Source organism: Kogia breviceps, chromosome 18 (assembly GCF_026419965.1).
Source record: "Kogia breviceps isolate mKogBre1 chromosome 18, mKogBre1 haplotype 1, whole genome shotgun sequence".
Taxonomy (NCBI): domain Eukaryota; kingdom Metazoa; phylum Chordata; class Mammalia; order Artiodactyla; family Physeteridae; genus Kogia; species Kogia breviceps.
The window spans coordinates 32,259,630-32,271,906 of NC_081327.1; the positions used below are offsets into that span (position 1 = coordinate 32,259,630).

Genomic DNA, 12,277 nt, shown 5'->3' on the forward strand with positions numbered 1-12,277 from the left:
TAAGCCCAGACACTATAAAACCCTTAGAGGAAAACATAGGCAAAACACTCTATGACATAAACCACAGCAAGATCTTTATTGACCCACCTCCTAGAGTAACAGAAATAAAAACAAAAGTAAACAAATGGGACCTAATGAAATTTAAAAGCTTTTGCACAGCAAAGAAAACCATAAACAAGATGAAAAGACAACCCTCAGAATGGGAGAAAATATTTGCAAATGAAGCAACTGACAAAGGATTAATCTCTAAAATTTACAAGCAGCTCATGCAGCTCAATATCAAAAAATCAAACAACCCAATCCAAAAATGGCCAGAAGACCTAAACAGATGTTTCTCCGGAGAAGATATACAGATTGCCAACAAACCCATGAAAGGATTCTCAACATCACTAATCATTAGAGAAATGCAAATCAAAACTACAGTGAGGTATCACCTCACGCCAGTCAGAATGGCCATCATCAAAAAATCTATAAACAATAAATGCTGGAGATGGTGTAGAGAAAAGGGAACCCTCTTGCACTGTTGGTGGGAATGTAAATTGATACAACTACTTTGGGAAACAGTATGAAGTTGCCTTAAAAAGCTAAAAATAGAACTACCATATGACCCAGCAATCCCACTACTGGGCATTTACCCTGAGAAAACCATAATTCAGAAAGAGTCATGTACCACAGTATTCATTGCAGCTCTATTTACAATAGCCAGGACATGGAAGCAACCTAAGTGTCCATCGACAGATGAAAGGATAAAGAAGATGTGGCACATATATACAATGGAATATTACTCAACCATAAAGAGAAACGAAATTGAGTTATTTGTAGTGAGGTGGATGGACCTAGAGTCTGTCATACACAGTGAAGTAAGTCAGAAAGAGAAAAACAACTACTGTGTGCTAACACATATATATGGGATCTAAAAAAGAAAAAGGTTCTGAAGAACCTAGAGGCAGGACAGGAATAAAGATGTAGATGTGGAGTTTGAACTTGAGGACACGGGGAGGGGGAGGAGTGGGCTGGGACGAGGTGAGAGAGTGGCATGGACATATATACACTACCAAATGTAGAATGCATGGCTGGTGGGAAGCAGCCGCATAGTACAGGGAGATCAGCTCGGTGCTTTGTTACCACCTAGAGGGGTGGGATGGGGAGGGTGGGAGGGAGACACAAGATGGAGGGGATATGGGGATATATGTATATGTATAGCTGATTCACTTTGTTATACAGCAGAAGCTAACACACCATTGTTGAGCAATTTTACTCCAATAAAGATGTTGAAAAAATAAAGATGTTAAAAAAAAAGAATGTAAGTTTCTGATCATAAGATTTTCAAATGAAGATCTTTTCCTCTTTTTCATGTTTTTTTTTTTTTTTTTTTTTTTTTTGCAGTATGCGGGCTTCTCACTGTTGTGGCCTCTCCCGTTGCAGAGCACAGGCTCCGGACGTGCAGGCTCAGCGGCCATGGCTCACGGGCCCAGCCGCTCCGCGGCGTGTGGGATCTTCCCGGACCGGGGCACTAACCCACGTCCCCTGCATAGGCAGGTGGACTCTCAACCACTGCACCACCAGGGAAGCCCTGTACATATGTTTTGATGAACATAACTATGGATTTCTTTTGGGAGAGGCGTTGCTGAATCATAGGGTAGATATACGTGGGCTTTAGCAGATACTGCCAACAGTGTTCCAAAATGGTGGTACCATTTATGCTTCCACCAGTGGTCTGTGAAGGAATTCCACTTGCTTCACAGTCTTGCCAACACTTTCTGTCCTTTTCATTTTAGCCATTCTGGTGGGTGGTATTGCATTTTGGTTTTAACTTGCATTTCCTTGATGACTAACGAAGTTGGGAACGTTTTCATAATTTTCCCTGATCTTTTTTTCCCCCTCAACTTTTTATTACAAAAATTTTCACATTCAGAAAAGTTAAAGGAATTGTATAATGGACACTCATATACCTAGTACCTAGATTCAAACAACTGTAACCTTTTGCTATATTTACTTTGTGTGCGCATGTGTGTGTGAGATCGTTTTGCTGATCCATTGTAAAGTAAGTTGTGATCACAATGACACTTGCTCTATAATTACTTCAGGAAGTACCTCCTAGAAATAGACATTTTTCTGTACAACCATAATACTGTGTTCATATCTAACAAAATTTACAATAATTTCCTGAAAAATATTATCTACTAGTCTGTGTTCAAGTCTCTCTACTTGTCCCCAAAGTATTTGTCATCTAGTTTTTTGAACCAGGAGCCAATCAAGGCTGACTTACTGAATTTGGTTGCCATGGCCCTTTAAACTGACACGCCATCTTCCCCCACCCCCATGACACTGGCTTTTTGAAGAGCCAAATGATGCCCTGGTTGTCTATATAAAGAACATTTTAACTTCAGTGGCTTAAAACAACTATCTTATATCTCACAATTTTGTGGACCACAAATTCAAGTGATTCTTTGTTTCACATGACATTGAAAAAAGTCAGTTGTGATGTTCAGTTGGCAGATGGACTGGCTCAAGCGTCCAAGATGCCTTTGCTCTCATGTCTGACACCTTGGTTGTGTTGGCTGAAAGGCTGGCTCAGCTAGGAATGCCCACCAGAGCATATCCACGTAGTTTCTGTAGCATGGTGGCCTCAGAGTAGTCAGTTTTCTTATACAATGGCTCATGGCTCTGAGAATGAATGTTTTGGTGAATAGGACTTGCATTCCTTTTATGACCTAGCCTCAGAAGTCCCATTGCATCCCTTCCATCATACCCTATTGTTTGAAGTAGTGACAAAGCCCAGCCAGTTTCAGAGAATTTGAAGCTATGTTTTAAAAACTGCCATGGTCTGCCTTCTGGCCACTAATTACAGACCTTCCTCAATTGATGATGAGGGTACATCCTGATAAACCATCATAAAGTGAAAATATCACAAGTTTAAAATGCATTAAATACACCTAAGCTACCCAGCATCATGGCTTTACCCATGCCTGCCTTAAACATGCTCAGGACAGTTACATTAGCCTACAGTTGGACAAAACGATCTAACACAAAGCGTATTTTATAACGAAGTGTTGAATGTCTCATGTAATTTATTGACTACTGTGCTGAAAGTGAAAAACAGAGTGGTTATCAGGGTACAGGGTGTTTGTAAGTGTATTGATAGTTTACCCTCATGATCACCTGGCTGACCAAGAGCTGCGGGCTTGCTGCCACTTGGCCAGCATCACGAGAGAGTATTGTACCACATACCACCAGCCCAGGAGAAGGTCACAATTCGAAATTTGAAGTGTGGTTTCTATTGAATGCTTATCACTTTTGCACCATTGTAAAGTTGAAAAGTTGTAAGTAGAACCATCACAAGTTGAAGACCGTCTGCATCCGCCTTTCTCTCACATGCAAAGTACACACACCATTTCCAAGAGTCCTCCAAAGTCTCATCCCATTATGACATCAGGATCAGGCTGATGTCTTTTTTTTTTATCTTGAGATCCCTGGGAATCTGCTATCAGACCACTCCCTTAGAAGTCTTAGAAGCATTACTGTCTAGCTGAGAGGAGCAATGAGGCAGGCCCTTGATTCTTAGAGAGATTTTTGTATACCCGAGAGGGTTATGAATCATCATCTTAAGCCATTCTGAGGTCAGAAACTTCTGTCTTACAATCAATGCACCAGATTCCCTGAGACGGCATTTTACTAGGTGCCCTCTTAGGAGGCTCCACGTTCTGATTTCTTCTACTTGTTTCTTCTTGGTGTCGTTTAACGTTTTCTTAAACCCCCCTCACTCACTCCCACATTTCTTGTAGTGTTGAGTCAAGAGGCTTGATTGGAATCAGGTTAACTGTTTTGGCAAGAATTCTTCATAGGTGATTCAGCATACATTATACTGCCTGACATCTATAGACACATAATATCAAGTTTTCCCATCATTGATATGTTAGGTTGGATCACTTCTTTTGGGTGGTGACCATCAGATCCTTGCATTGTAAAAGGACATTTTCTTCTTTGTGATTAGCATGTAATCTGTGGGGTGATACTATCAAAAATATGGAATGCTTCACAAGTTCACATCATCCTTGAGCCAGGGGCCATGCTAATTTTTCTGACATTCTTCCAGTTTTACTCTGTGCTATGGAAGTAAGCCCTGACCTGGCTCTCATGTATACAGATATCCCATCTCTTGCCCCAGCACCTCCTCCTGCTCTAGGTGTCTGCTGACTGAGCTTAGAATATCCCCGAACTGTTCTAGTTTCCTAGGTAGTAGTTTTTTGGTTTTTTTTTTTTCTATCCATGTTTAAGAAATGCTCCAGCATTTCTGTCAATCTGATCCCATCTGCTTTCTATCTTACAGCAATTCATGATTAATCTGCTCTTCTGGTGGCACTCTTTATTGCTTTCCTGTGTTTTTATGGGTTTCACGTATAGACAAAAATACCTACAAAGAGACAGAAGGTGTCATTTCAGGACACGTGAGGCAGGAAGTAGGAAGGGCAGTGTGTGTGGTTGTGTTCAATCAGACATCTCTAGCTAATCTTTGCTCTTGGGAAACTGTATTGTTGGGTAACAATGAGTAATTATCAGAGGCTGAAGATAGAAACCAGATTATTACAGACTGGATTGTGCTCCTCCCCCTAATTCATATATTGAAACCCTAACCTCCAACATGACTACATTTGGAATTAGCACCTTTGAAAAGGTAATTAAGGTAAAATGAGTTCATAAGGGTGAGACCCTACTCCAATATGACTGGAGTCCTTATAAGAAAGAAATACCAGAGATGTGCACGCACAGAGGAAAGGCCATGTGACAACACAGGAAGAGGCGCCATCTGCAACCAAGGAGAGAGGCCTCAGGAGAAACCAACCCTGCCGACACCTTGATCTTGGACTTTCAGCCTCCAGAACCGTGAGAACTTTTCTGTTGTTTAAGTCACCCAGTCTGTGGTATTTTGTTATGGTGGCCTTAGCAAACTAATACACAGATCATGGAAGACGTGTATGACTTACCAAGGAGCTTAGAATTTATTCTGTAACCCATGGGGAGCCCTTTGGCTTGTAAGCAGGGTAGTAATAAGATCAGATCTTTGGCGCAGAAAGATCACTATGGGAATAGTGCAAGGGAACTTTGGAAGATGGAGAGAGCAGAGGCAGAGAAAAACCGGTCAGGAGGCATTGTGAGAGTACAGGTGAGAAGCGTTGAGGGCTTGAACAAAGGCGATTTTGCAGACAAAAGAATGAAAAAAAGGTAGAATTAGCAGAATCTATTGAAAGGTTGGATATGGGGAGGGGAGAGAGGGAAGTAATATTGAATTCTTCCCAGGGTCCTGAATTGGATAGTGATTGTAGTAGACATTTATTTGTTTTCTACCCAGCTTCTGCTTTCCTAAAAGCGCCTAGGTTGTCATGCAGGAATTGGCTTCCAGTCTCCCCTGTTGTACAGCCCACGTGCTTTAGGGAAACTGACCCCATCCCAGCTTTCGAGGTGGGCCTTGAGTGACTTACACTAAGTAGCTCATTCCATGGCTCCGGCTCTAGCGTTGGGTTCAGGAGTGAGCATGTCAGCTCAACCTGTCAGTAAGCATGAATGTCAGAACTCTCTGTTGGGACCGGATGATCTCCTTGTCTGGACAAGAATAAAGATGCCTGTAGACCTGACTTAACTGGCAAACATGTTGTGACCCCCAGGGGAATGAGCCATAACTGGACATGACGATGTGCAGAGCAAAGCGAAGATTAGATTCCTAGTGACAGCCCTGGGTGGCTGTTGCACTAACCAACCGTGAAGTCTTGGACTCAAGTTTTGGAGTCCACTTAAGCTGGTTTGAGTTGGACTCTCCTGTGGCTTGCCATGTGAAGATACAGGTAATCAGGCAGATGGTGAAGCCATTAACCAGCAGATGCAAGGCAAAAGGAGGGACTGGTGTGAAAGGCAAGAAGTTTGGTTCTGAACTTCCATGATCCCACATCTCTGCTTGAAGTTGATCCTTGGGTCTGGGATGACCCCTCCTCGCATTCGTGGGCCTGCTGGAAAAGCCCTACGCACTCTCGAAGGCCCCATTCCGATGCCCCTTCCTCTGTAAAGACCTTGTAAACCCCTCTGCTGTCCAGGTCAGAATTCCCCACTTCTTCTGAACCTCCACAACATTTTGGACACGGCTCTGTCATAGCTCTTATCACCTCATGTTACTATTTCCCTCACTGGGCACCAATCTCCTCAACAGCCCAGAACACGTCACATTGTTCTACGCATTCCCGTCAGCAGCCCCAGGGTGTCTAACAGGCATCTGAACATCTTTTTTTTTTTTTGGCCACACCATGTGGCATGTGGGATCTTAGTTCCCTGGCCAGGGATCGAACCCGTGCCCCCTGCAGTGGAAGCATGGAGTCTTAACCCCTGGACCGCCAGGGAAGTCTAAGGCATCTGAATAACTTGATAAATGAACGACAGCTTGTTCTTTGCCCATATTCTCCTCAAACTGATGGATTTACTTGCCACTCCACTTCCTTTGGACTGAGAAAAACTCTGGCTCTCAGACCATGGATTCAATTATATAATAAATTACCAGAAAAAGATAAAAATATAAGAATGGGAGGAAAGGGTATTTTTATGGAGGTGGGAACACAGAAAAAGAAAAGTTGGATTAAATGAGTTACCTCTGTTAGACTGATGCGATATCTGCTCCTTTGCCAAGTTAGGAGGGTGACACACAAAGTCTCTGAATATATAAGATGGATTTACAATTTGTGCTGAAGACTGTGGGAAGAGTCTAAAATCAGCACTACCCACACAGAAGGCTGCATCACGCCCGTCCATTTATTTTGATCTCATTGAAGGCGTTTGGAAGCAGTGCTCAAGAAACAGCTCAACCAAAAGAACATTTAAATTATGTAAAAATGAACTCCAGTGATTTAAATCCATTAACCTTACATAATAACGTTTCAAACATAGTACTGTAATTTCAAAATTAAAAAATTTTAAGAGTTTGACCTCACAAGAGATAAATTCTAACAATGTTAGCAGGGAAAAGTTGAAGCGTAATCATTTACATCTTCGAGTACATTTAGAAACTTGAATGGGGCGGGTGGGCAAGTGTAGCCAAGCCTTTATCAATGATGACAGTAATGAATGACGACAGTTATTTAACAAATGTTTATTGAGTGCTTGCTACGTGCCAAGTATCATTTGGAACGCTGAGGATACAGCAGTGAACAAATGCGTATGAATATTGATGATACTGAGGGTGTTTATTGAGCCCTTACTATAGGCCAGGCCCTGAGCTAAGTGCTCTGCGTAGACTGGTTCATTCATTCCACTTTCACCAAAACTCTTGAGCTACTATCATATAATCCCCATTTTGCAGATGCAGAAAATAAGCTTCCTGGGACTTCCCTGGTGGCACACTGGTTAAGAATCTGCCTGCCAATGCAGGGGACACGGGTTCAAGCCCTGGTCTGGGAAGATCCCACATGCCGCGGAGCAACTAAGCCCGTGTGCCACAACTACTGAGCCTGCGCTGTAAAGCCCGTGAGCCACAACTACTGAGCCTGTGTGCCATAACTACTGAAGCCTGCGTGCCTAGAGCTGGTGCTCTGCAATAAGAGAAGCCACCGCAATGAGAAGCCCACGCACCACGACGAAGAGTAGACCCCGCTTGCTGCAGCTAGAGAAAGCCCACACGCAGCAATGAAGACCCAACGTAGCCAAAAACAAATTTTAAAAAAGAAAAGAAAAGAAGCTTCCAATCAATAACTCACCCGAGGTCTCAGAGCCACTTGAAGTGTTGGAGGTTGGACTCTACCCAGGCCTGTCAGATCCCAGAAGTAACACAGCAATTGAGTATAAATGGCTGCTGGAAATGTTTCATAGGTAGGAGACTAAGCCATTTTAAATCTTGTCGACTCTTAAGCATACCATTTTCACAGCTGGTATAAAAGTCAAATTCAATACTGTTGCACCAAACTTTAACAAATTTAACTGAGCAGGGTCCAGTCAATGAGCTTTCATCACGGCATTATTATTGACTGGAGCTTATGAATGTAAAAAGTTAGATGTGACTGAACCTGTACCTTGGCAAAGTATTTTTAATCACTTAAGTCCAGTGTTTTCAATGTTTCACTGCTACCCTTTGTTCCTGTTGTAATATCTGTGCATCACTTGTACTCTTATTTACTTAAAACTGATTCATTGTTTTTACTTCATGTTTTAAAGGAAAATAATATAATTACTATAAATAAAGAACCACAAATTCATTCAATAAATATTTATGAAGTGCCTACCGTGCACTAAGCAGTGAGGATACAGCAGTGAAAGATACACCAAAAAGAATCCCTGTCCTCACGGAGCTAATTTTCCAGTAGGGGTGACAATCAGCAAGATAAATAAGTAAAATACATAGGATATTAGAGAATGGTCAGGGCTGAGGGAAAAAGGGGAGGGCATACTTGGTGCCAGTGGGGGAGAGTTAAAACTGTAGATAGAGGGGCTAGGGAAGGTCTCATTGAGAAAGCTTCATTTACTCAAGGTGACTTTGGAGGAAACACTAAACAGGACCCGCCATGTGGAAATCCAAGACGAAGGCAATCTAGGGAGCAGGGACCGACGGTGCCAAGCCCTGAGGAATGAGTGGGCCCAGGGTTTTCAGGGAACAATAAGGAGGTCATAGGCAGAAGCTAGACTAAATAGGAAGCTACTGAAAAATCCAGGCAAGGCATGATGGTGGCCTGGACCAGAGTGATGAGCAATGGTCAGATCCTGGAAATATTATGAAGGCAGAGCCAACATCTGCTGATGGACCAGTTAAGGGTGTAAGGAAACAGGGATCAAGGAAGATCCTAAAACTTCTGACTAAACAAGCAACTTGAAGGATGGTGTCCAATACATTTCTTTGTTTCTTTCCTTACCCTGCCCCCCCCCACCGTCGTCTTCCCCTGCCCCCACCCCTGGATTTGGATTTCTGTCACTTGCATCACAGCCTCCCCACTCAGTGGAAGAAATTTAGAAAGCACTGGTATTCCAAAAAAACACAGATTTAATGCTGCTTGTAGTTTTGCTTTTATCTAAAGTCTGTATATGCTACACAGTTTGACAATTCTGCAATCTTGAAAAATGATTACAGTGGGAAAATTATTTATCAGGGATCCAGCAGATACCTTTCAGAAGACAGAAATTCCATATATTGTAAATATATTGAATATACTCTGAATATTATAAATATACTGAAATTCTGTTCAGTGTAATTCTGGTATGTAGATTGGTTGGCTGGGGACTAAGGGACACAAGCTTTCTTTAAAAAAAAGAAGCATTGCTGGCTCTTCAGGCTATAAACAGATCTATACTTGATAAACTATGTGCCCCTTTTGTCAATGAATTAATGTAATTGTTTAGCATCATAAGCTCAAACTTTCACTCATTTCACTTTTTCTGGCTTATTCACTTATTAGTTCAAGGAGAGAACAGACTAAATAGAGAAAAAACATACAAGAAATGAATAATAGTTTCATGGATGAGCCAGGACGTTAAATAAGAAAACCAAGGTACTCTGATTTCATCTTAAACACTGGCCTGTTACCTTAGTATCAAAATAACTGGTATTTGAGTTTAGAGCCAATATTCTAGTCTCTGTACAAAAATAATGCCTTTCTTTGGCACTGATAGATCATTAAGCATCCATCTCAAAAGTTTCAGCTTAGGGCTTCCCTGGTGGCGCAGAGGTTGAGAGTCCGCCTGCCGATGCAGGGGACGTGGGTTCGTGCCCCGGTCCGGGAAGATCCCACATGCCGCGGAACGGCTGGGCCCGCGAACCATGGCCACTGAGCCTGCGCATCCGGAGCCTGTGCTCCGCAGCGGGAGAGGCCACAACAGTGAGAGGCCCGCGTACCGAAAAAAAAAGTTTCAGCATTAAAAAATAACTTACTCTCAGCAAACAACTTGCATTGCCTTCAATTAGACAAATTAACTTATATTTCTATCCCAAACTATATCCAGTACCCTACATCCATTCATCCTAGAAATCATAAGTTTTGGATATGAATTATGTTTATTTTTGTATTGGATTGTGTAGCAAACTGAACATTTTAAATATGATAAAGAAAAGGACTCCCATGTAACTACCACAAATAGATAACCCTGGTGGTCCAGTGCTTATTAGGACTCTGTGCTTTCACTACGAGGGTGAGGGTTCAATTCCTGGTCGGGGAACTAAGATCTCGCAAGTCGAGCATTGCAGGGGAAAAAAAAAAAAAGATAAAGAAAAAGACTCTCATGTAACTACCACAAAATGGATAACTGAAAGTTCAAGGCTGGTTTCTCCACTGGGCTGCACACCTGCCTGTTCAGCAGCTCCTGGACTCTGTGAGTGCCAAATCGAACATGTATTTTGCCTCAAACCACCCATATTCCCGTGCTCTGTACAGCAATTAGTGACACCTCCATCCACCGAGCCAACCAAGTTAAAAACCTGAGTCATCCCTGACCCTCTCTGTCCTTTCCTTCCTATATCCGACTGCTTGCCAGGTACTGCCCACAGAACAGCTTCCAGACCGACTTCCCTGCATCTAATCTCTCCCTTCTTCACCCCACTGCCAGAATTCTCTTCTTAAAGCTCAGATATATGTTACTACTTGCTCAAGAACCTTACACGTTTTCTCCCATTTCCTATGGAATAGTCTTAACTCCCTAGAATAGCACCCAAGGCTTTCCATAATGTGGCCCACTCCCCCACTGCTTCTGGTTTTATTTTTTATTTTTTTGCGGTACGCGGGCCTCTCACTGTTGTGGCCTCTCCCGTTGCGGAGCACAGGCTCCGGACGCGCAGGCTCCGCGGCCATGGCTCACGGGCCCAGCCTCTCCGTGGCATGTGGGATCTTCCCGGACCGGGGGGCCCGAACCCGTGTCTCCCGCATCGGCAGGCGGACTCTCAACCACTGCGCCACCAGGGAAGCCCTGCTTCTGGTTTTGATGATGCCCAGGATTTAACTTATATTGGTCACTGAGTGATGACACAGAGTGGTCAGTGCCACCGAAAGAAGTTTTATTGCTTGCAGTTCCCAAGGGAAGGGGGCACATCTTGCCATGCAGGGCCACACAGGGAAGTACCAGGGTCAGTCAGGAGGCACAAGGAGCAAGGGGAGAATATGGCCCAGAACCTTTACTGTGGTTTCTGTGGGAAGAAATGGGTGAGGCAGAGTAGGCAAGTCTGAACAAACTTAGGATTGGATAGTTTGAATAAGGTTGGTCTCTTAGTTGTCCAGTTCTTGGCTCTGGGGTGATTTAGGGCAGGGGAAATACTGGCTTGGTATGTGGGAGTTAGATAAAGGAAGTGGTTGGGATGTGGGCTTTGGATCAGTTGCTTTGTACATGGCAGGCAGGTTCATAGGCAAGTTGTTTGTTACTCTAGGAATTAGCTCACCCTGGGAGGAACAGGGAGGAACAGTTCCCCCGGGGCTGCAAGTCCCCAAGATGTCAAAGCATCATAAAATACACAAAATGAAAAACATGGTTAACACACATTCCTTTTCTAGGAACCCTCTGCTCACAGCTCTAGTCACCCCAGAACATGTCCTTCTTTATGAAATAAGTTCTGTAGTGCCTCTCTCAACACTCTGCCACCACCCATGCCCCTGAGCCCCCAAGTCTGGTGCACGTAACATGACCCCTCCCCTGTCCCTGTGGCACTGACACAGGCACCCAATCTACAGAGTGGCTGGCCACCTATGACCAACGTGCCTGCCTCAAAGAGATGAACTGGGCCGATCAGATTTCCTCTTTTAAGGATTTAAAATAAAAGCCACAAAAGGAGATTGCCACTTGATGTTAAGGTGAACTGGGAGGCCCTGAAGTAGACTCAGGACCTTTGCAAGCCATGGGTGCTCGAGCTCCACCCTTCCTGCCTCTCTATACCTCCTCCATAATACTACAAATAGTCCATAATCACTATCTGGAGCTAGTGCTAGAGTTTTGTTTTGTTTTGAATGTTTCTTTCAAGTACGAAGATTAACAGATATTCACAGAGATTGACAAACTGTAGTCAACAGGTCAGAACGGATCAAGCCTGGGAGAGAGGGCGCAATGATATCTTTTTTTTAAGCCCCTAAACGTGTTGCAAAGTGTTTTAAATTTCATATAAACGTTTAAAGGACCACATAAAGACAATCCAGTGCAAATGCATCTTGCAGTTTCAAAGGCATTTCCAGCTGCTTTTTAAAGTTTTCACACTGGGCTACAGAGCTGCAAAAAATCTTCAGGCGGATCCACCTACTGCTCCCCCTCCCCTGAGCAGCGCTGAACCAAATCCGCAGAC

At 43.4% G+C, this 12,277-nt stretch overlaps 1 non-coding gene across 1 annotated transcript; it reads right to left on the bottom strand.

Moving 5' to 3' along the window:
• Window positions 1–4,020: 4,020 nt before the first annotated feature.
• On the bottom strand, window positions 4,021–4,122 carry LOC131745692 (U6 spliceosomal RNA). The gene has a single exon (XR_009332423.1). It is a non-coding gene; the product is annotated as a U6 spliceosomal RNA (small nuclear RNA).
• Between the last annotated feature and the right edge of the window lie 8,155 nt (window positions 4,123–12,277).